General features: G+C 40.0%; 1 long non-coding RNA gene across 1 annotated transcript in view; it reads right to left on the bottom strand.

Annotated features, from left to right (window-relative positions):
• LOC112949429 overlaps nt 1–20,557 on the bottom strand; it is a 61,808-nt gene extending 41,251 nt beyond the window's left edge. Inside the window, exon 1 of the long non-coding RNA XR_003249824.1 lies at nt 20,541–20,557. This is a non-coding gene — a long non-coding RNA (uncharacterized LOC112949429). The remainder of the gene's footprint in view (nt 1–20,540) is intronic.
• Nucleotides 20,558–20,791: the final 234 nt, after the last annotated feature.

Raw genomic sequence — 20,791 nt, 5'->3', positions numbered from 1 at the left:
TAGCTTTGTACCAAAAGCTGAAGTGCACAAGAAATGTTAAAGAGCCTTGCAAGACCTACTTCTGGCTTTGCTACACTTTTGCCCTAAAAGCGCTTAATCTTAGTAGCTGTTGTACTATAAGACCTACTTCAAATTCAGTGTAAGGTCTACAAGCAAGAATCACTTTCAATAGATGGTAGTCACTGATGGTACCATCCACCCTCATTGATTTTCTTCCTACAAGTGTCTTTTAGTGGTTTCCTTAAGAAGTCTCATCCTACAAAACAAACATAAGCCGCAAAGACAACTGAGGTGCTGAAGCATCATTCATGTAAAGAGGTTGAGATACCTGGAAATGTTAAATGTAGAGAAGAGCAAATTTGTAGGAGAATCTTATCAATATTTATTAAAATCTGATGAGAGAAAGCAAAGACAATTTCTGTACCCTGTCTGAACACCAGGACACCCCTGTTTAACTGTGGTGATGTTTCAACACAAGAACAAGTTCTTCAGAGCCTACAGCCTATCTGTCCTTGAAAATATTGAGAGGCCAACTAGACAGTACTGAACACCTTGTCTAGCTGGTTTTCCCTTATGGGCTGGGACAAGTTGATCTCCAGAACAGCCTTCCAACCCCAACTGTTCTGTGATGATGTATTTTGCRTTAGAGAACATGGGAACTGAAATATCTTTTACAAATGGGCTTTCCTAGTACCATAAGAAGTAGGAGAGGCTTTCTCAAATTTCCCTTCTGGCTAAGGAAACTTGCTTAATACATGCAATTCAGGTAGCTCCTTAACTACCAAGGAACAGGCAAGCCTACAACACAGCTATGCAACTGCTTCTCCTGAAATGGTTCAATCATTTCCTGCATGATTAAATAGCTGGACCTCCAACCACTTCCTTTGGCAATAGACCCGTCCCTAGGCTTTCCTTCCATTTATCCAGAATCCAGCACATCTTCACACATAAAGTATGAAAATACCTACTTCATAAATCCCAGGGAAGCTTTAACCTGTCAGTGAGTTTCTCAGAACTAAGATACTACGTGGTTTTGACCATGCCCAGATGACGAGGTGCTTAAGAAGTTTCATTCATGGAAAAAGAGATAGAAAATGAAGTTACAGAGGTTACACAGAAGATTTAACCATCAAAATTTTGACATGAGGTAGAGAACAATGTTTAATCAGGCAATCACATCTTTTCTGTATCCAGTTATGTTTACAATACATTCTTTAAAATAGTCTTCTAGGAACAGTAACAGTAGCATCTGAAATGAAAACAAGAAAGGATAACTAGAAAGTAAAAAAGCAAATAAAGGGAACAGAAAGGTGGGAAAATAGAACAATGATTAATATATCACTTTATATTGCTGTCACTTTTTACAAAATTCAAAGAATGGGTGAGAGGAAGGAATGAAAAGGATGAAGAGCTCMTCCCTTGGATACTTGCTAGTACACTTCAGGTCACAGCAAGATGCCTGCTTTTAAGAGGGGCCAGGGAATTACTCTTCCCATGTATCTTATTTGAATTTGACAATCTTGAAAAGGAGAGACTGGTAAAACTAACCAGACCCACACTTGCACAAAGTATCCTCTCATACATCCATGCAACAACACTCAAAACAAGGGCAGGATCCCACAGGAATTGCTGAAAGGTCTGCTTTCCTRTAAAGACAACCCTGGAGTACCAGATACAACCTATCTATTACTCCACCTTCGGTGTACTCCAGGGCAGAAGTTCCCATGTGCCAAGTTAGGTGGTACTGCTATTATAGCCAATGTCTGCTAAGATTTATAGGGGAAAATTTTGCTTTGGCAAGCGTGATAAACACAAACTAATAATACTTTTTTCAAACATTCATTTTCCTATGGGTAAATAGTGACCAACAAACCTATCTGGTGATCTAAATCAAAACATGAGCACAAAGGTGAAACCCACTGCATCAATGATTTTTCCTATCCTCAATCCACAGGTTGTAGAATAAAGGAACTAAAGCTGTTATTCATCTTGGCTTGTTCCTAGCATGAATGCAGGAAAGCAGTAGCAGCTACATCATCCTGAAGCAAACTCAATGAACTTGCCCCAACTTAAAGACAAGCCACTCCCACTCCAGGGAAGAGAAAAGATAAGCAGCCACAGGGAGAAGCTGTCTTTTCTACCATATTTATGCAATCCTCCCAAATGTCACACTTTATTTTGATTTTTCCCTATCAAGTGCCAGAAATAGTTGGCTGCCAGCAACTCACAGGTTCTTTTTACAAAGCTGTAGGATTTCCAGGACTGCACACCAAATCAGAATTTGTGAGCATTTACACCCACACATACTGCACATACTGATAGATACCTGACCAATGAAACAAAGCTCCCACGTATCCTTTCTTTTTGAAACCTACAGAGTAGGATTCTATATAGATCATCTATCAGTAGAAAATGCTTTGGATGGAGCTCAAGATTATCAAGCCATTTTAGTTCATAAAAAAACAATTCCATACAATTGATAATCAGCAATATTAAACATAGGAAATGTGCGACGTTTTTTGAGTGATGAAATACTTTTTTCTGGATATCAGTGACACTAGGTTTTTTTTGTTTTGTTTTGTTTTTTTCAAAAAAGAGGTTGAAGCAATGGAAACAACACTATTTTCCTCTCACCCAAACACACCCATATAATCCTTCCATCTTTGGCTGACTTGCCTGTAACCCACACTTAGCAGTAATCAAAACAGCAGGTCTACCTTACTTGCATCTATCAAATTTGAACATCTAGGAAGGGGAGCAGCAGAGATTAAAGCTTTCCCTTCAGAAAGTTCCTGACTTCTTTTCAGTTTGTTCATATGAATATTCCTTCATAGGATGAATATTGCTGAATTAAATTAAATCAGAAAGTCACACAAAATAAGCCTCCAAAACTAGCTATAATATGTTTTGTAGCCAGTCAAATGCAGTCATTGAGTATATTATCAGCATAGGAGACCCACTCTTGTCCTTGGAACTTACCTAGGGCCATTTCTAAGTTCCTTGGATAGTGCTAACAGCCACCTGCATTTATTCTCTATGATCTTGTAATAACCCCATCACATTATCATTACTTTCTCCATTAAGAGTAGTACTTCAATCCGTCTCATCTCAGATATCACCTCTATCTCTCTTACTCCAGCAAGAAAAAGTCTGCCTCATCCCTCACAATATACAGGCTACACGAACTAGACCTTAGTGCACTGATTTTGTCTCTGGATGTAAATAATTTGGAAGAATATTAGCCTTTTGTATATGACCAATAATGATAAAAATACTTAATTGCCCTTGTCATCTTTTAACAGATTTACTCACATGCTAGAATCTTCCATTGAGGCTACATATATTAATGAAGTATCACAGCAAGTCGTATATTACCCAGACAATGTTATCATTAGTTGAATAAATTCTACTGAAGATCACTGGATTACTAAAATGAGAAAAGCATGCAATTCTGACCCAAAATGACACATGTTACTGAATTGGGGTAYAAAGCACCAACTATTGACAGAAACCACACAACCTAAAAGATATCAACTTGATCTCTCATATTACCCATCTATTTACAAAATAAAATCAGGAAAAAAAAGCCATTAGGCTACAGAGGATGTCAATCTACTGTATATAGCCAGTATAAGACCTGTCAATTAAGGGACTGTATACACCCATGCAACATCATGTCACTATATGCATGTCACTATACAAGTGACAGATCTCAGGAATATATTACCTATGCTCACATRTAAAGATGTCAAGGCAGGAAGAGTCCAGATCCTGAAATGCTCAGTGTTTCTATACCTTTCATAGCCCAATATATAGGAAGAACACTACAGAGCCAGTGGCAATTGTACAGTCAAGCAGGCTCTTTGCTGATGCTTCTTACCTAAAGTAGGTAGTTGAAATTGTTTCTCTAAGCATTAGATTATGTCTAACTACTTAGAACTTCCACAGCTGAGATAGATATTAAGTCATGCTTTTCCAAGTTACTTGGGTCATGCATCTATTTCACTGTGCGGAGAATAAAAAGTTAACCTATGGTACATGATAAACTTCAAGGAAGTTCAAGTGCTGGAACATGAGCATCAACAGATTTCAGGGTCCCCAAAAATCTCCCTTTCCTCAAAAGATGATGATCTAATGCTGAAGTACATATTCAAATAAAAACYCTCAAATCTTTCTGGTGCAATTCCACCCATCCACAGAGAAATGAAGAAATTTGTCCGTTCAAGGAGCTGTGCCAGGAAGAAACCATCTCTGGAGATGTGCTGCAATAGGTACAACAGCCCCACTGAACATCCCATGCTAGAAAGACTTAAGATCTACCACTTTCCCTGCCCAAGGACCACACTATTACTACAGTTCTTCCTCATGCTGCTGTAATTGTTCTAACAGAATTTCAAGTAGCTCTATTGCTTTTGTCTATGTTTGCCATGCTTTTGATGGTGGGACCCTGCTATAACCATCACTTGCTTTTTCTTATAGTTATTTCTTTCTGTCCGACAGACTGCTGTTAATCACATGCATAACTATTCTGAACTATATTAAGTTTATGCGGTTTGAAAAATTGTTATATACTCCTCCCTTGTCCCTGYGCCTGTTACCACAAGTAATTTTCACAGGTTGTGTTTTTTGTTTTTTAGAATAAAAAAGATGGAGTGTTTAAGAGGGTTGTTTTTTCCCTTCCCTTCCCTCAAAGCCCATCTTTACAAAACTGATATTATAAAGAACACAAAAGGTGACTTCACTGTGCTTTCATTACTTGCTGACATAATCTAGTTTCATTGAGAAAGCTCTCAAAATACCAGAAGAAATTAGTAAAAGATGCATTACAAGAATAAAACACAAAACATTTTCACCATTACCTGAGCAGCTCAGAAATGTACCTCCTTTGTGAATTTAGGCTCTAAAGCCTAATTTAAAAGTCAATAGGACTTTGACTGATATATAATGTTTTCTTGAAAAGTTTCAGTGCTCCTATATAGTTCATCTTTAGCCCAAAAGAAGTTCAGAAGGTTGTGATAGGGTGTCTCTTGCTGTAGAAAAGCAAAAGCTGTTCCATTTCCCCCAAACACATGCAACCTTCAGGAACACTTGAATTTCACCTTTGAAGTTTCTATATGCAGTACATAATGCTCTATGAGCACACTCAGGAACTGACCTATTTTGATTTCATGAGAGCCTTATTTGAAATAAGATGAGATTTCCAGTAGTCACTGGAAGCCAACAAGATTTGGGATAGCTCATTATTAGTGATATCCAAACACACAGAAGAGGTAGCTTTCACTCTGTGCTGCTCTTAAGGCAGGAGAAAACAAGTAGGTATCAGCAGTGAGGTTCACAACATAAGTCTTCTCTAAAAGACACCAGCAAGATGGAATTATGAAACAAATTAACATCAAAAATTAATCAAAGAATTTCTTGATTATTCTTTATCCTTCCATCACTTTTTGGCAGTCCTGACAAACAGCAGCACAAGACTGAAATCTGCATGACTGCTTGAACAGAAAGTTCCACTTCAAKAAAATTTTAGACCAGTCATCTTCAGTCACAAGTCTGTGCTTGGTGCAGCTCAGTAGCAAAATAGGTAGGCTTCAGGGGAAATTCTTRTAAGTTCATTAAAAGTAAACTAAAAAGAGGTTCCCCTCACCTTCAAGTTATCAATGTTTAAAGGCACAGAGATCACCAGATGTGCTGAGATGAACCAGAAAAATCATACTGGAGCCGATAGTGACAAGGATTCACAGCTTTAACTGCCTGTCTCAAAACATGTCCTCTTTTAAGGATATCCTAAATCATCAACTGCAAAACAGTAGTCTAAAGAACTTCTAGTAACAACTGGGAACCAAAACAATACAGATAAATGTTATGAAAGCACCATTTCTTCTAGAAAAAGGTCTGTTTTATTGCAGTTTATGGTTTACACTAGAGCAATACTCAATAGTAATAGTATTATTACTGTTTATGACTACATTAACTACTAGTGTTATATTAGAGGTTGGAGGCAATTTTCCCACTAGCTGTTGACAAAGCTTTCCTTTATCAGATCTAGTTTCTGTGAGGACTAATTCACTTCCCCTACTACCATTCCATCCCTACAGTTAGTTACACATAGCTCCAAGGTCTCTAAATTCTGCTGAGAAATGAGTTAATCTAATTTGCTTTTCTAGTGCTTTGCTATCAAAATGTTTTTTGCAAATACTAATAGCAAAATGAAAAAGCCCTAAATGTTAAGACAAACTTCAAAAATTCTTTTCTACCTCAAGCTCTTTTAAGTCTCTCACAAGAAACTTAAAAAAAAACGCACCTACCAGCCCCAAACCTACTTAAAGTCCATCAACAAAATTGCTGGCAAATTCCAAACCTTAAAACTGTTTAAGATGTCRTGACAGTAGAAGGGGTATTATCTCATGTGTTGTGGCAAACATAAGTAGCTAAATTCCACCCACCTAAGTTCTTTCTTTAGTTTAATTGAATATTTGAATTGAAGTGTTTTCATTTCCTATGCTAAAATGGTGTGTAACATCCCAGCTCATTTTTACCCACCTGCTATTCAATTGGCAATATGCTTCTGTGGAATTTTAAACTATTCCATTACACATATAAACCCATTTGTGATTTCACAGAGGACACTGATAACACAGTCAGTCTCAATTTAATGAAACAGGTGAGGTCATGTTCTAGAATTCACAGCTGATGCTGTTAGCAACTCCAGCAAATAAGTCTACTAAAGGTAACATTTATAAAGAAACTTTCACGCCTTGCACAATCACTCATTTAACAGCCAAATGAATCAAACAGATACAGAAACTATTGAAGAGGCTCAAGTGGAGAAGTGGGAAAGCCAAAATTATTCTTGCCAGGCTTTGCCTGCCAAAAACATTAGGAAGCTTTCTCTATATCTAATATTAGACAGCAGAACTGGACCTCTAGCTACTGTCTTGAGAAATGCACTCAGCATGAATGAATGTGTCTCCACATGATATGACATGAAAGTACATATGTCGCGCCAGGCTATCACTAAGTTTCAGGCAGGTTATCAGAGATGATGCCAGAGGCCCAATGCTGCCAAAAGCAATGTGCTTCCCCTACAGAAGTGATGTTACTTCCACATAGCTTATCCTGAAATCATGTGCACTTCTTAAAAGACCCCGTCAGTGTCACTGGGGAGAAAGTCCAAAACAGTGGGTGATTGACTAATTCTCTCAAATGTATAAAAAATAGTTCCCTATTAAAAATTGTGCCAGCTACGGAGAGAATGATCTGAAAATAGCTCTGACTTCTTTTACTAACTCCCCCCTCCTTTCCTCAAGTTTCTTGGCTTTAAGACTTTCCACACTCCTCTCTCTGCTTCCCCCTCTTCCACCTCTCACCTCCTCCCCCTCCAATCTGGCTTCCCCGCCTCCCTTGGCAGGCTCTTTAGCTTTAATTCAATAGTCAAACAGTTGAATCAAAAGTTGTATAATCCATTTGAACCAACTTCTATTTCATACCAGAAAAGCAGAGGCTGAAGCCAGACTAACTGTGACTTCAAATCAATAGGAGACATAGCAATGAGTTACCAGAATTTTCCCACCACCACTCCCATTTTACCTTACATGAAAGCATGCCCATTTAGCCATTTATCTCAAAGGAATATCCTTATGACAGGTATGGCAGAACTGTTTCTCTGGCCTTTCTCATCTGAAGAATTTCATAACTGCATTTTCTGCCATATTAAGCCCAAAACTATTTTTAGGTAGAATGAAAAGCAACATCTTTATTCAGCCTTTGCCTTCTTGAAATAAGGGAGACAGATGAAAAGATAGCAGAAGTATCCAAAAGAGAAAGACCATTTTTTTTCCTCCCTGCCCTGCATCTAAATCTCAAAAGACGCAAAGAACAGTTCCAACAAGAACTATAACGGGCCTATCAAGAAGAGAAAACTAGAAGATTCCTTGATTATCACCACATGCTGTGTGACTGCCAAATCTAAATACAAAAAAAAAAAAAAGCACCGGTGAAGAAAAGTAGCTCAAAGTCATCAGATAGTATTAGTACAGAAACAACTAAATTCCCCAAATATATTTTAGATTCTAAATAAAAAATGCCATGGAGGAGACATTTCTAAACCAAGCACTGAAGGAAAAATCAGTCAAATGCATCTCAGCATTCAGGGGACACTAATGATGAAGTTTGAATGTCATAAGTATCTACATTATACTGAATTCTATTGGTAGACTTCAAACTCTAAAAAATATGACACAGTATGCTAAAACCAGTAACAAAACTCTACAGTCACCTCCATATGAGGAAGAACTTCTTTMCTGTGAGGGTGACAGAGCCCTGGAACAGGCTGCCCAGGGAGGTTCTAGAATCTCCTTCTCTGGAGGTCTTCAAAACCCACCTGGATACCGACCTGTGCCTGGATGCCAACCTGTGCCTGCTTGAGTAAGAAGGTTGGACTAGATGGTCTCTAGAGGTCCCTTCCAACCTTAATCATTCTTTGATTCTGTGTTATACTGATACCTCAACAAATTGCAACCTTGTCACAGTAGGATCATAACCTTGCCTTGACCAAGAGTTGCTTAACTGTACAACAAGCTGTGGCTGACAGGACATGACTTTAGGAACTCAACAGGTTGAATCTTGGTTGAGGTCACAGATCAAAGAGTGTCAAGAAAGCAATACCTGAAACCTTTGGAAAGATACTGAAGGATATAATTGCGGGCTGATTCTCTGGCAGCCTATCCCATCATTTGGCTATAGTTTGAAATATTATCTAAGTATTAATGATTTGGAGAGTGAAGAGGTAGGGGGTGAAAATGACACTTTAACAGAGACCTTTGACATTGGGTACAAACAAGGCACCTGAGGAAGAACTATCATGCATCAGAGCAAAGGCACTGCCCAGAGCAAACACTAAGGGCAGTTGGAGCACGTCACATCTGTTCCTAGCCTACTTTGGGCCATCTCACTACAACAGTAATTGAGACAGGATTTCCTTACCTGCAACAGGGCATAAAGGGTTTCCCAACAAGAGCTTGACCCTAGCTTACTTGACTCAAGAGATTGAGTTTACTTCTGTTAGATTATCTCCTGTTCCTCTATTCCCAAGACACATTTCAAGGCGTTAGTATAATATGGAAAGGCAAATAGCAAACAGCATTAGCAACAGTTCAACTCGGGGCTCATTTCAAACCACTTGATAAGTCAACCTCACTGAATTTACAAGTATATCTTCACATCCTTCTTTACTATTATTACACAGAAAACTTGTGATAGCTTTAGTCCCCAAAATGAGCATACTTCTACTACTACTACAAGGAATACAAAAACTGCGTGAAGATTTTTCAGTATGACACAAAGGGTAGGGTGATTTCTCTGAAAGGCCAGTATTTCATTTCAGTTTGGTTTAACCTAGTTCATCTTGCCTACATAAATTCTTAAATTGACAAAAAGGCTTCCTCTATTGAAAGAGATGGCCATTATGAGCCTTTCTGCCTGTGTATTGTTTGCCTTTAGCTATTTCCTTTAAGGTAAAGTATAAAATTAGAACACTAGATTATATGAACTTATTCTGGCTGTCTTTTTTTTTATGTTTTTTCCCCCCAGCTATTTGAGGATTTCACAGAATCACAGTATGATTGAGGTTGGAAGGCACCTCTACAGATCTAATCCAACCCCCATGCTCAAGCAGGAACACCTAAAGCACATGGGACAGGGTCACATCCAGGTGGGTTGTAAAAATCTCCAGAAGAGGAGACACCACAGCCTCTCTGGGCTATTCCAGTGCTCTGTCATCCTCACATTTTAAAAATAAACCAGCTATACTTCATTGCTTAAGAAAAAAACTTAAATTTGAAAAAAAAACTTAAGGGGCAGATTAAAAAAGCCAAGATTTTTGAAACCTGTAAGACCATATGGGAACTGCACACCCATCTTTGCATGCAAAGCCCGACACTTCAAGGCAACCCATGGGAACCAACTATTCAACTATGAGAACCAGAGCACACAGAGCTGCAGTACCAGTCCTCTTAAACCCTCACCCTACAAAGCCATATGATCACATGACTGAATATTCTGCATCTGCAGTACTCAAATATGTAGGCTTTAAAAGGCAGGCTAAAGAAATTGCCACTTGCTATCAGTATCACTGTACCATTACATCACACATTCAACCTTTTTTCCTCCCATCTGGATTTTTAGCCCAGCCCACCTTTGTATGTTGTGACTTATTTCATAACTAGTTTTCCCGCTCCCCGCTTCTGTTCAACACAGAAAAAGACAATAGTAGTTCAGAAGCAATCACTTAGAACACTACTAATTTTCAAGGCATTTCAAGATTTAGCRCATTAATGTCATTTGTCAACTGTTTCTACTCCAGCTTACTACCCCTGTAATGTACTTTTCGTTTTTAATTGGTGGGACCAAAAATATAGATCTAAAGCATATCCTATTATTAGGATGTTGCTCACTGCAAAAAAAAAACTAGACAAGTTATACGTGTTCATCTATCACAGCTCCTACTTACACTGTCAGCTCCCCTTGTACACACACTTGTCCTGCCTACAAACAGAAACTGCCGAGGACATAGGAATGGCTCTGGGATAAGTAGCATTATTAGCTCCATATGGTAGTTTTCATACATGATACACCACAAAGCTGCCAACGGAGAGACCAACTTGTTCCCCAATTCAAAGGCTATTTTTCAGCTATTCAATTCACTTGTAATAGTCTTMTATTGTCATTAGTGATATACCACAGACCGTACATCACTACTGAAAGCTTTACATCCTGAGGATTAGGTTCATGCTTTTGAATGTCAGCTCTGAAGCATTCAACAATTCTTATGAAAAGAAGGGGAAAACAAACTGGCCAAAGGCAAAATAAGGCAATAATAAAATAATATATTATTTTATATATAATAAATAATAATAAAATAAGGCTCAAATTCATGCTGCTACTATATTGTTTCCTTAGCAAAGAACTTCATTCTTGTGGCAAGTTATTTTTCATATCAAATCAGAATTTCCACTTTTTACTTCCACGCAAAAAAACYAAAAGCACTTCAAATTCAAATATACAAAGCACAGTAGTTTAACTATTTTCTTTGTTCTTCAAAAATTCACTGCAATGTATTGTCCTGTAAAATAGACTTCTGCATTTAAGCCTGTAAATTGTGCCAATTTTCAGCATCAAAAACCTCTGAGAAATACCACAGAAGATAAAGCAGTTCTGATTGCCTGTGACCCAGTTCTAGTACCAGTACTCATGATAAGTAGAACTTTCCTTTGAGTGGGTTTGTGGATTCAAGGAGAGAAGATACCACATAATTTGTCAACCACACTCTTGCTAAGATTAGAGGACCACTGTGCTAGGTGCTATAGCAAAAAAACATCTGGAAGGCTTTCAGCATAAGGAAAGCAAGCATGACAGATAAGTAACTTGMCACTAGTGATGCAGCAATTCAATGGTAGAGCCAAGAACAAAACAATGGTCACCAATACTAGTCTAGCAACTTGCCCCCCATGATATAACTGTACTTTGAGATTAATTTTTAAGGCTCAATATACCTGTAAMTGTGGGAACATTCTGTGTGGAGGAGTGCTTGTAAAAGACTATATAAAAAAACAAAAATACCATATGCTTCCTGGATTAATTTTGAAGCCTCATTAAGGTCAGCATAAAAGCTTAAGATATACTTGTGATTTGGCATGTACTTTCACTTGATCAGTGAGGGATGGTATTTTTGTAAACAAAGTTGCTAATTTAACCAGCCCAGAATAAACTCCTRTGTAAATATCCTGCACTATAATAGTGCTGTACTTTGGGAACCAACACCTTAAGTAGGTGCTGCCCCTTGAGGTTACCAACTCTGAACATTAATGCCACTTCATTTACAAATAAAAAACATTTTTATCTAACCACATCTAAATAGCCRTCTACTAAAGTAGCAGCCAGCACTATGAATTAGTCATTTAAAACTGAAATGGAGGCTGTGCCTCTGCACATGAAAGGTAACAATCCTTGTTGCTTCTTGAAACAGATTTATATTAAATAAGGCTACCTCACTCAAATATTGCTATTTTGTTTTTATTTATTACAAAATATTAGAAGTGAAGGATAAGATTGATATAAAACGTGCCAGCAAGGTATAGAAAACCAAAAAACAGAGAGAAGACAGTTAACTAAGATCTTACTTCGATTTGTTCATTTTTTGCACTGTTCACTCAAAAAGTTCAATATCTTAATTTTTAGACAGAGACACAGAGCTCAGTTTTAAACTGATGCCATAACGCGACACCTAATAAATACTAGTTAAAAAGGACAGAGCCTGTAAGACATCAAAAACATATACAGACCTCTACAGGGTAGAGGAGAAAGAGCAGGAGAGTTTCTAATCAAGTAAGTTTCCACAAATGTAGGACACACTCACCATAGAGGAAGGCGGACAGGAGGGAAAAAGGTGAATAACTTTTAAATGCCCTAAATCAGAAAAGGCAAAACACACTACCTTAGCACACATGCCTCACAGGAACCTTTATTTCTCTATATGTCTATAAGACACTAAATAAATATTTGAATAGAACAATACTTAAAACATACATGGGACCTTCAAATTACTTTCATGAAATTTAAGTGAACATGAGCCCAGCCTAGTTACGTATTCTTCAAAGGTAATTCAAGAGTCATTATCAAACCTGGCTGGATTTAGTCTGCATCACTTTTTAACTGAATGGCTGAGAATCTTCCATGACCCTCACCCTGCTAGATGACATGCATGCAACTAAATGTGAAGTAACACCAAGTCAGTGGGCATGCTCAGGTCTTAAATACATTGGACAAYGTCCTATGCATACTCTCACTATCACACACACGTGCACACACACAAGCATCAGAGGTCCTCTAAGTGCAAAGCAGATACAGCCCCAAGGGTAATTTAAGTGCCATTTTTAGGAATAGCATGAGACCCACCTCAATGAGGTTCATAGTGCAGCTGTATGACCTAGTCCTATTAACAGCAAGGCTACCATGATCTTCTTTCCCCTGGAATCTAGAGTTTTCCTTCCTCTCCTTTGTTCAAGGCAACTCCTACTGCGGTAATGTTAAAGATCTTAAGGCTCCTTGGGGCACAGACCTGTCATTTTTGCATGAAAGTCTCTGAAACTCCAGATCTATATAAATAATTGACAGTAATTAATTATAACTATACCTGCCCAAAGACAGAAGACACTGATCTATTGCCCAAATGGAAAATTACTGAGGCTATATTTTGGCCAAACTCTGAAAAAGTATATTCTTGCCTTTTTCTGCTAGCATGATTTTACYTGGATACATGCATTAAATGGCATAATTCTATACAATTCATTTTCACCAAACATTTTCAGAGGCTGAAGCAGCAATTAGAATATTACTGTCAATACACTGCTGCTGAGAGCACAGCCTCCGCTTTCAATACAAAGCACAGTTCAGATGCTAGACCACCACTTCTTATTTGAGGAGTATTAAGTCTGAAGACACCACAGCCTTTCACATTCATCCTCACAGTTCTTTGGGGGAAGGGGAAGGGAGGGGGACATGGACATTTCTAAAGCAAGCAGCCAAGTGCAACCTCTTTTCAGCAAGAACTCCGATACAATGAGATTATATCCCACAAGTAGAATGCAAAACATTCAATTGTCAGTACAACATAAGTTTATAGTACTAATAGGAGGCAGAGACACAAACACCCTAAGGCTTCATTTCCACTGAAGGGTAACAGCTGCCCAAACTGCTAAGTCAAGTCCCATTTACAGCACTCTCACTTGCCAGTGCCTTTGGAGTCATCTGGACTCAGCCAAATGGTACTCGCAAGGAAGCCTCAGACAGAGCTGGACAGTAAGCTTCTGGAGCTCTGCATGTGAGCATTTAYCAACCCTGTTTGTGCCTGCAACAACCTAATGCAACCCACCTTGGATTAACAGAAGAGCTGAGCACCTTCTTAGGAGAGCACAACAGTCAGCTAAAAGAAGAAAGCTGCACACAAAGGCCACTCAACACAAGCTTAGGGAACCACTTGCCCCTTAAACAAGAGCTAGAGCAGACATATCCTGCAAGTATGACAGGCATACCTTGTACAGGCAACCCAAGAAGTCTGCGGCAGACCAAAGAATAAGGTAACCTTAGTATTTTACACAACAAAGCATTTTCAACACTCATGCAGCAAGCAAAACACAAGAGCCTCCTGGATCATCTACCTTTTTTTCCAAAGTGCTTTTAAACCTTCAGTACTGRCAGCTAAAGATACTGAAGACTAACAAAATATATATACAAAGTTATTTTAATTGCTACGAATGTAGCAAAAAGCCCTTTGCTTTGAGGGTTTTTTTTTTTTTTTAAGCAAAATTTCTGCGTTGGTGTAAGGCAGATTTTCCAGGCTTCAACAAACCAGATGGCCATCCAAAAATGCAATATGAAATTTTTATAGGAAGCTAGGAGTTGAACCCATCTAAGGGAGAGATTTTTCAGAGAATCCAAACTTTTAAAAATAAGTCTTACTGCAAGATCTTATGTATCTAACTTGAACTATAATGAATAAATAAATAGTGATAATTACCTAATTTCTATATTTAGAGGAAACAGAACATATGCAATAAACAATAGCACATTGTGATATTAATGAAGCACTTGCTTCCTCTAAATGTAGAAATTCAGCAATTATCACCAGAATTGGCATGTATAAAGGTGCTGGTGACAATTTTAAAAAGGCATATTGCTTATCTGATAGACCAGAATGCATGCTTTGGACCCAGTGAATTCTGTTATGAAGTATTCTGTGACACAGCCCCACACTGAGCCAAGCTTATGCTCAGCACAGCAACAGCTCTGGTGGAGAGGAAGAGGTGATTGCAAGCCTTCCTTCTGCTTGCCCCAACTTCATGTTGGCCAGAGGCCAGCTCAGCCATCAGCACAAATTAGAGTTGCTATAAAGATGTTCTACTTTACACCTGCTTTTGGACCCCTGAGGAGCGTACCACTCAGACATCAGAGAATGTATTGAACTTCAGACCTTTCCCATCAAACCTCTATCATACCCTTTCCCTATTAAAAGGTATCCCCCCCWTATGCTCTCAGGCATCTTGCCCTATGCACTTAGTGTGTCAGGAAAACTGACAGAGCTGGCCATAGAAAGTTGAAACAGCCTTAAGTTACAAGAATTTTCAGTTGCCCTCAAGCTATAAGGTCATTTTTGGTAACACTTCAGCATGGCCAAATCTTCAGCCTGGAAATTTGGCCATAGAAATCTCAACTTTTTTTTTAAGCAAGCAAACTTTTACCTGCATCTCTGGCGCCACAYACACGCGCACACACACACAGAGCAAAGCTGTTCTGTAGCCTGACACACTAGAGTTCAAGTGTGTCTGTACTCCCCAATACTTTCCATCTTTTTCTGTTTCTTTTTTGTCCTGYACCCACCCCCACTCCATTCCCAGCAAAAAACACTCCATTTCTATTTTTCATTAACTTTTCATTGCAGTCTGGTTTCTTATAATTCTATCCTAATTCACTTAGAGAAAGCAAGCAATGTTAGCAGAATGTGGGAAGGTGATAATTTACCACCTGGCCAGCTACAAGGTCTGAGTTTTAGCTTTAAATGGTGTTACACACCAAATAGTCACAGGATGGAGGACTCAGCAAAGTCTCCTCTAATTCTGAGAAACCACATACAGCAACATGACCTCCATACTTGTCTCTACACAGTAGCACACTTATTGCATATAAAGCACTGCTGAACTGCTAGGCCAGATTTCCTTTGAGTGAACTGCCTGGACAAGGAATTTGTGGCACTCAGTGTTATGCTCCAGCCATACCTTCAATGTGGCCAGAAAGCTCTCTGTATTTTGAAAGTTGGCACAAGCAGATCAGAAAATTAATTATTGAATGAGTTCAGTAGCCATGTTTCCAAATTATACAATTCAGCTGTTTCATTCATCAACATTCAGAATGTGTTTATTCTGCAACAGACATAATTGCTTACTATGGTTCCATTCCTGCAAATGCCTCCTTACAGGCACACACTTGCCCCAGCACCATTATTAAAGCTCTTTATCTTTTGCTCTTCCCCAACCCCTCAGAATCAGGTGCATTAACAGGCTGTATAGGGATAACCATATATTGTATGATCTTAATGAAAAGGAGTCCAGTTGGTCACACGCCCTTGTATTTATAACTTACACTCAATGCTGTCTAAGGAAGAATCGCCAGAAGTTGACTCATGGGGCTGTAGAACTGCATTTGCACTGAAAGGCTCCTAGCCTATGGGGAGGTGATAATAATCACACCGTTAGAGTGAGAAGAGAAACTGCTGCATACATTGGAACAGTACAGCAATGAGCATATACGAAACCCTGTGGAGAAGATAATGTACAAGAAAATTCATGCAGCAGCCTTGCCAGAAAAAAGATGACTAAGATGACTACATCTTGTGTTTCCCCTTCTGAGAGGTAACATTACCAGAGGTCACAACACAAGGAGAGCTCCCAGCTATCTACAGAAGCATCTTCATGAGTTTCCTAGAGGGAATAATTGCACTTCTCCCACCAAGAAACTTTCAGAGAAAATACTGTGGATGACTAGTTACATCACTGAACCTTATAATGTGACAAATCAACTGGCTGGCATACTCTGCTCTCAGTAGCTCTCTGGTCCTATAGAACAGGTGCACAAAAGCTAACAAAATCCATAAAGTGCTTCCTTTGGGAGGTTTGATATACTCAGTAGCTGCACCTCTGGCTTCCCTGCCATCAGCATATACCATCCTTCTCCATAAAGGATTGAAGACAGGACGGTGAAATACTAGTCACAGACAGGAGATGTAACCTTTCAGCCACCCAACCACCTCTGGGTGATTTTCCAAGTTGCATCAGGACAAGTGTACTAACACAGGCCTGGCAACTCCTACTGCAGCACCCAACAACTGTAGCACTTCTTCCTCATGCTAGGATGAGGTTCTCCATCTGCTTCTAAAGGAACACAGAAGTTCTTTTCAGCAGTTATTTCGGTCCCTAAAAGATATGTCCTTTAGATCTATACCATCTAAATCAAAACCCAATAAATGCAGGAATTACTTGTCCCAGCTACACTTACTTCTGCTATGTCTCCCTGTGCCAGGCAGCAACAACTGGTAGAAGGTCATACATTCCAATCTTCATTGCTTTTGAGATACACTGAGCAAGTCTACTTAAAAGACAACACAAATGGGAAACCTAACTGCACCACTTTATTCTTCTCAAGAYGCTCTTTGCTCATGCAAGCTCTTGGTGTATTTTCCACTCAGCAGTAAGAAGACTATATACAAAACTTGCTCTCAAAGCTGAATAGAACAATCAGGCAATGGAATGCACTGGGAAATTCCCCCACCCTGTGCCTTTTGTTCCAAGGCTGCTAATATGTTTTCCATGAGAATTTCTTTTGCAATGGGAAAAAATAAACATGCATGTCTCAATGTCAGGCAAAAACATTTATTTATTATTAGAATGAAAGACAGAAAGGGGAGTGCAGCACAACTTGAAACTGAGATTTACTACATAGGCTAAATGTTTTAAAATGTAAAAATGTATGCAACAAGAGGGCCATGCTTGATGAAAACTGACTTCAGACTTGCAATCAAATCTAAGACTCTTCCACATCACCATTCTGATTAACTGAACTATCATAAAAGATAATATTACATATGCATATAAGGCTGCAGAATCTAGTCTGCAGTACTGGCCACAGACCTACAAATCTCCAGGTCTATAAATCTCCTCCCAAGACCAGATTCACTGTCCYTTCATAGTCTGGGCCATAGACAGGATCTCTGAAAGGTACAGGACCCCAGAGTCCCAAGTCAAACAGGCAATGGGTAGTTTAGCCTACTACSTGGCATCATGAGCACACTGACATTAGGGCCCATCTCAGCCACTCCAGCAGTCAGCAGCATGTAGAGGCACCCCCTGCAGCATTTCTCTAGGAACAGTGCAGATTTAGCTGTTGTTCAACATAGGTGTCTTCTGACATAATTATACAAAAAAAATGGAAAACAGTGAAGAGAAACAAATGCAAACAAAATAAGGAGAAGGGAGAACCACAAAAAGAGAAGGAAGCAGGGGACAAAAGTCAGGTAAAAAAGATGGCCAAGCCAAAAGACGACGAAGTGGAAGGAAAGGCATGACTAGAAGCAATTCTGCTCTTAAAGGCCTGCCACCCTATATGTTTTTTCAAAACATCCCTTTAGTAATATGCAATCCCTGACATTTGCCTCAATCCTCTCAGCATGCTGAGGTGGCACCACACACTACTAATTGAACAGCTGGAGCATGGACCACAGCTGTAACACCAACATCTCACTACCTACAGCAGCCACAACCTGTGTAAAGTAAAATCCCCCAAAGGACAATATACACAGGAGGATTATATTGCTAATAGTAATAGTCCTGTAAACAGTCTCACACAAGTCTCTCCAACTGTTTCATGTACAAGGAGTACATAGCTGAAGGGTACATAACATCTTTCAGCTACTTCTTCAGTATTTCTCAAGTAGCTTTTCCTCTAGCTATTTTCCTAAGGCATATCTGTTTTTAGGCTATGCAAACAAAAACATTTTTGACTTTTTGTTCAGGGGAAGCAGGACTTGTGGTGGCTGAAAGGGCAGCTGAGGTGAGTATGATGGGGCCTGTCTTCTGTGGTGGCACTGTGGTTTTGCTACAGGGAGCAGCCAAATGAAAGAATTGTGTGTCTTAATAAATACAGCCTTGTGTAATGCTCACTGAACATGTGTACTGGCCTTATGAGTGAGAATAAAAGGAGTCTACACTGCCCATAATTGATTTTCTTGTGTAGTTGTCCACACTCCCCTGTACACTAACCACATACCCTTCTGCAGCAATATTGCATCTTGTAACTTTATCACGTGGATTCAACAAACCTATATACAGTCAAATTCTTGTGCAAAACTTGATTTATGGTCACAGAAATCCTTTTTAATGAACCCTTTCCCAAAATATCAACAGTATGTTTTGATTTCCAATAGCAGTTTAATAGCAAAAAAGGAACACACACACACAAAAAATCAAAAATCCTTCTTGCTCTTTGGCTTAAGGACAGCACAAAGGTTACATTTTCCCTCCTACCTTGGAAGTTACAGCACAGAATGTTTGCTTGCACTAAGATACAGAAAGACTACCTGAATGTTTAGCCCAGTTACCGCCTCAGAAAAGTCCCTCCATCTTTCCAAAGCACAGACATTTTAAGGGTGAGGGTTCAGTACAATTAAGAAATCAGGGGCTAACATCTCTAGCTGCTGCCCTGAAGAATGATAACCTGGCAAAGGCTAGGAAGTCTAACTACTCTTCAATCCATAAGGCTACAAAAATATCAAATACCATGTTAAAGTCTGCTTAGCTATAGAAAACGGTGAACAATCTCTCTACTACATTAGAACACTATTTGTACCATAATTAAGTTTACCACACTATTGTCAAGGTACAATAGTACCTTGGAATTCCACCCAGATCTCACATGCTTTGTTCTATGTTGACTAAAGATGCTTCCTTCTCCCTAGGTATTTAAAAATACAGAAAACTTCATATATTCTTACTTACATTTTCATGGAGAGCATTTAGAATATATCCTTGCTTTCACAAAATGCTAGGTTCTTAGTCTAACCAGTGCAATTGCATTTCCCCCCCTCTACCCATGCACCATGAGGAACACAGCCAGGTTGCATCCTCTCTCAGATGACACAGCTGAGCCCTTTCAACTGCTCTCCAAAAGAGAGGTCCTTCTCCTTCCCACCTCTGCCTTTACTGCCATCCTGCCTCTCTTTTGCCCACTTGACCCTTTACTGAGTCAATTTAGCACCCTAAAGTTGCAAGAAATTATTGCCCCTTGCCTGTCCATGGAGTTAAGCAGGCACCTTGGGAGCAGGCAGGGCATCCAAGCTGGAGGGGTCACGCTCCTCCAAGCGCAAGACCCAGGTCTACCTTGCAGCAGCAGCAAGGCACTGAGATGTACACCTCCACACCCCTTTGAGCACAGGACATSCTTCTCCCCGGTGCAGCAACACACAGCAGATTTTGCAGTCACAGCTGCATTGCTTTTTCCCTTAACACACATGCATTACCTAAAATTCCATCAGCCGAGAAGACGAGGTAAAACACACACCTGTGCAACTCCCAGAGTATCATAGAGTTCTTAATAAAAACTTTTTGAGATCGTGTTGGGTTTGTGTTGTTTTTTTACATTTCCTCACAGTACACAACACAGTCCTGATGGTGATCGAGACAAGAGCAGGGGTGCAGCCACTGAAGCAATCTGAAACCCTCTTACTAACACAGCTTGTTGGAAGCCCTGAMCATGTCACTTTAACCTGTCAGGCACGAGGCACCCCCAGGCTCCCCACTCGCCCCAGGGGGCCGCACAACAGAATGGCCCACATTCCCCAGGGACGCTCCAGCCCTCGCACCCAAGTGCAAGGCCACAACACGTCACAGGAGCCACTCGGCTACCAAAGAGCAAGGCGAGCCRGGCCCCCGCCACCCTACCTGGCACCACCACACTGCCCAGCACGAGTCACACCTGCTGCCGCGCCCCGCTCTTTAACGGCCGCCGCGTGGCCGAGGCCCCGCCCTGGCGCTAACGGCYGTTAACGGCCGTAACTGCCAGCACCTGTGGCGGGGCGTGGCCTCGTGCTCCCTGCAGGGCGGCGGCTCTCCCGGCTGCAGGGCTGGTGCCTCGCGCAGCCCGCAGACAGTGCCCAAGCCGCTCGGTGTCAGCCGAGGCGGGTTCGCGGGCA

The sequence above is a fragment of the Nothoprocta perdicaria genome, unplaced genomic scaffold, assembly GCF_003342845.1.
Source record: "Nothoprocta perdicaria isolate Ctin4 unplaced genomic scaffold, notPer1 scaffold_295, whole genome shotgun sequence".
In the NCBI taxonomy this organism is placed as follows: domain Eukaryota; kingdom Metazoa; phylum Chordata; class Aves; order Tinamiformes; family Tinamidae; genus Nothoprocta; species Nothoprocta perdicaria.
The sequence above is the reverse complement of the archived record's forward strand: the minus strand, read 5'-3'. Positions and strand labels throughout refer to the sequence as shown.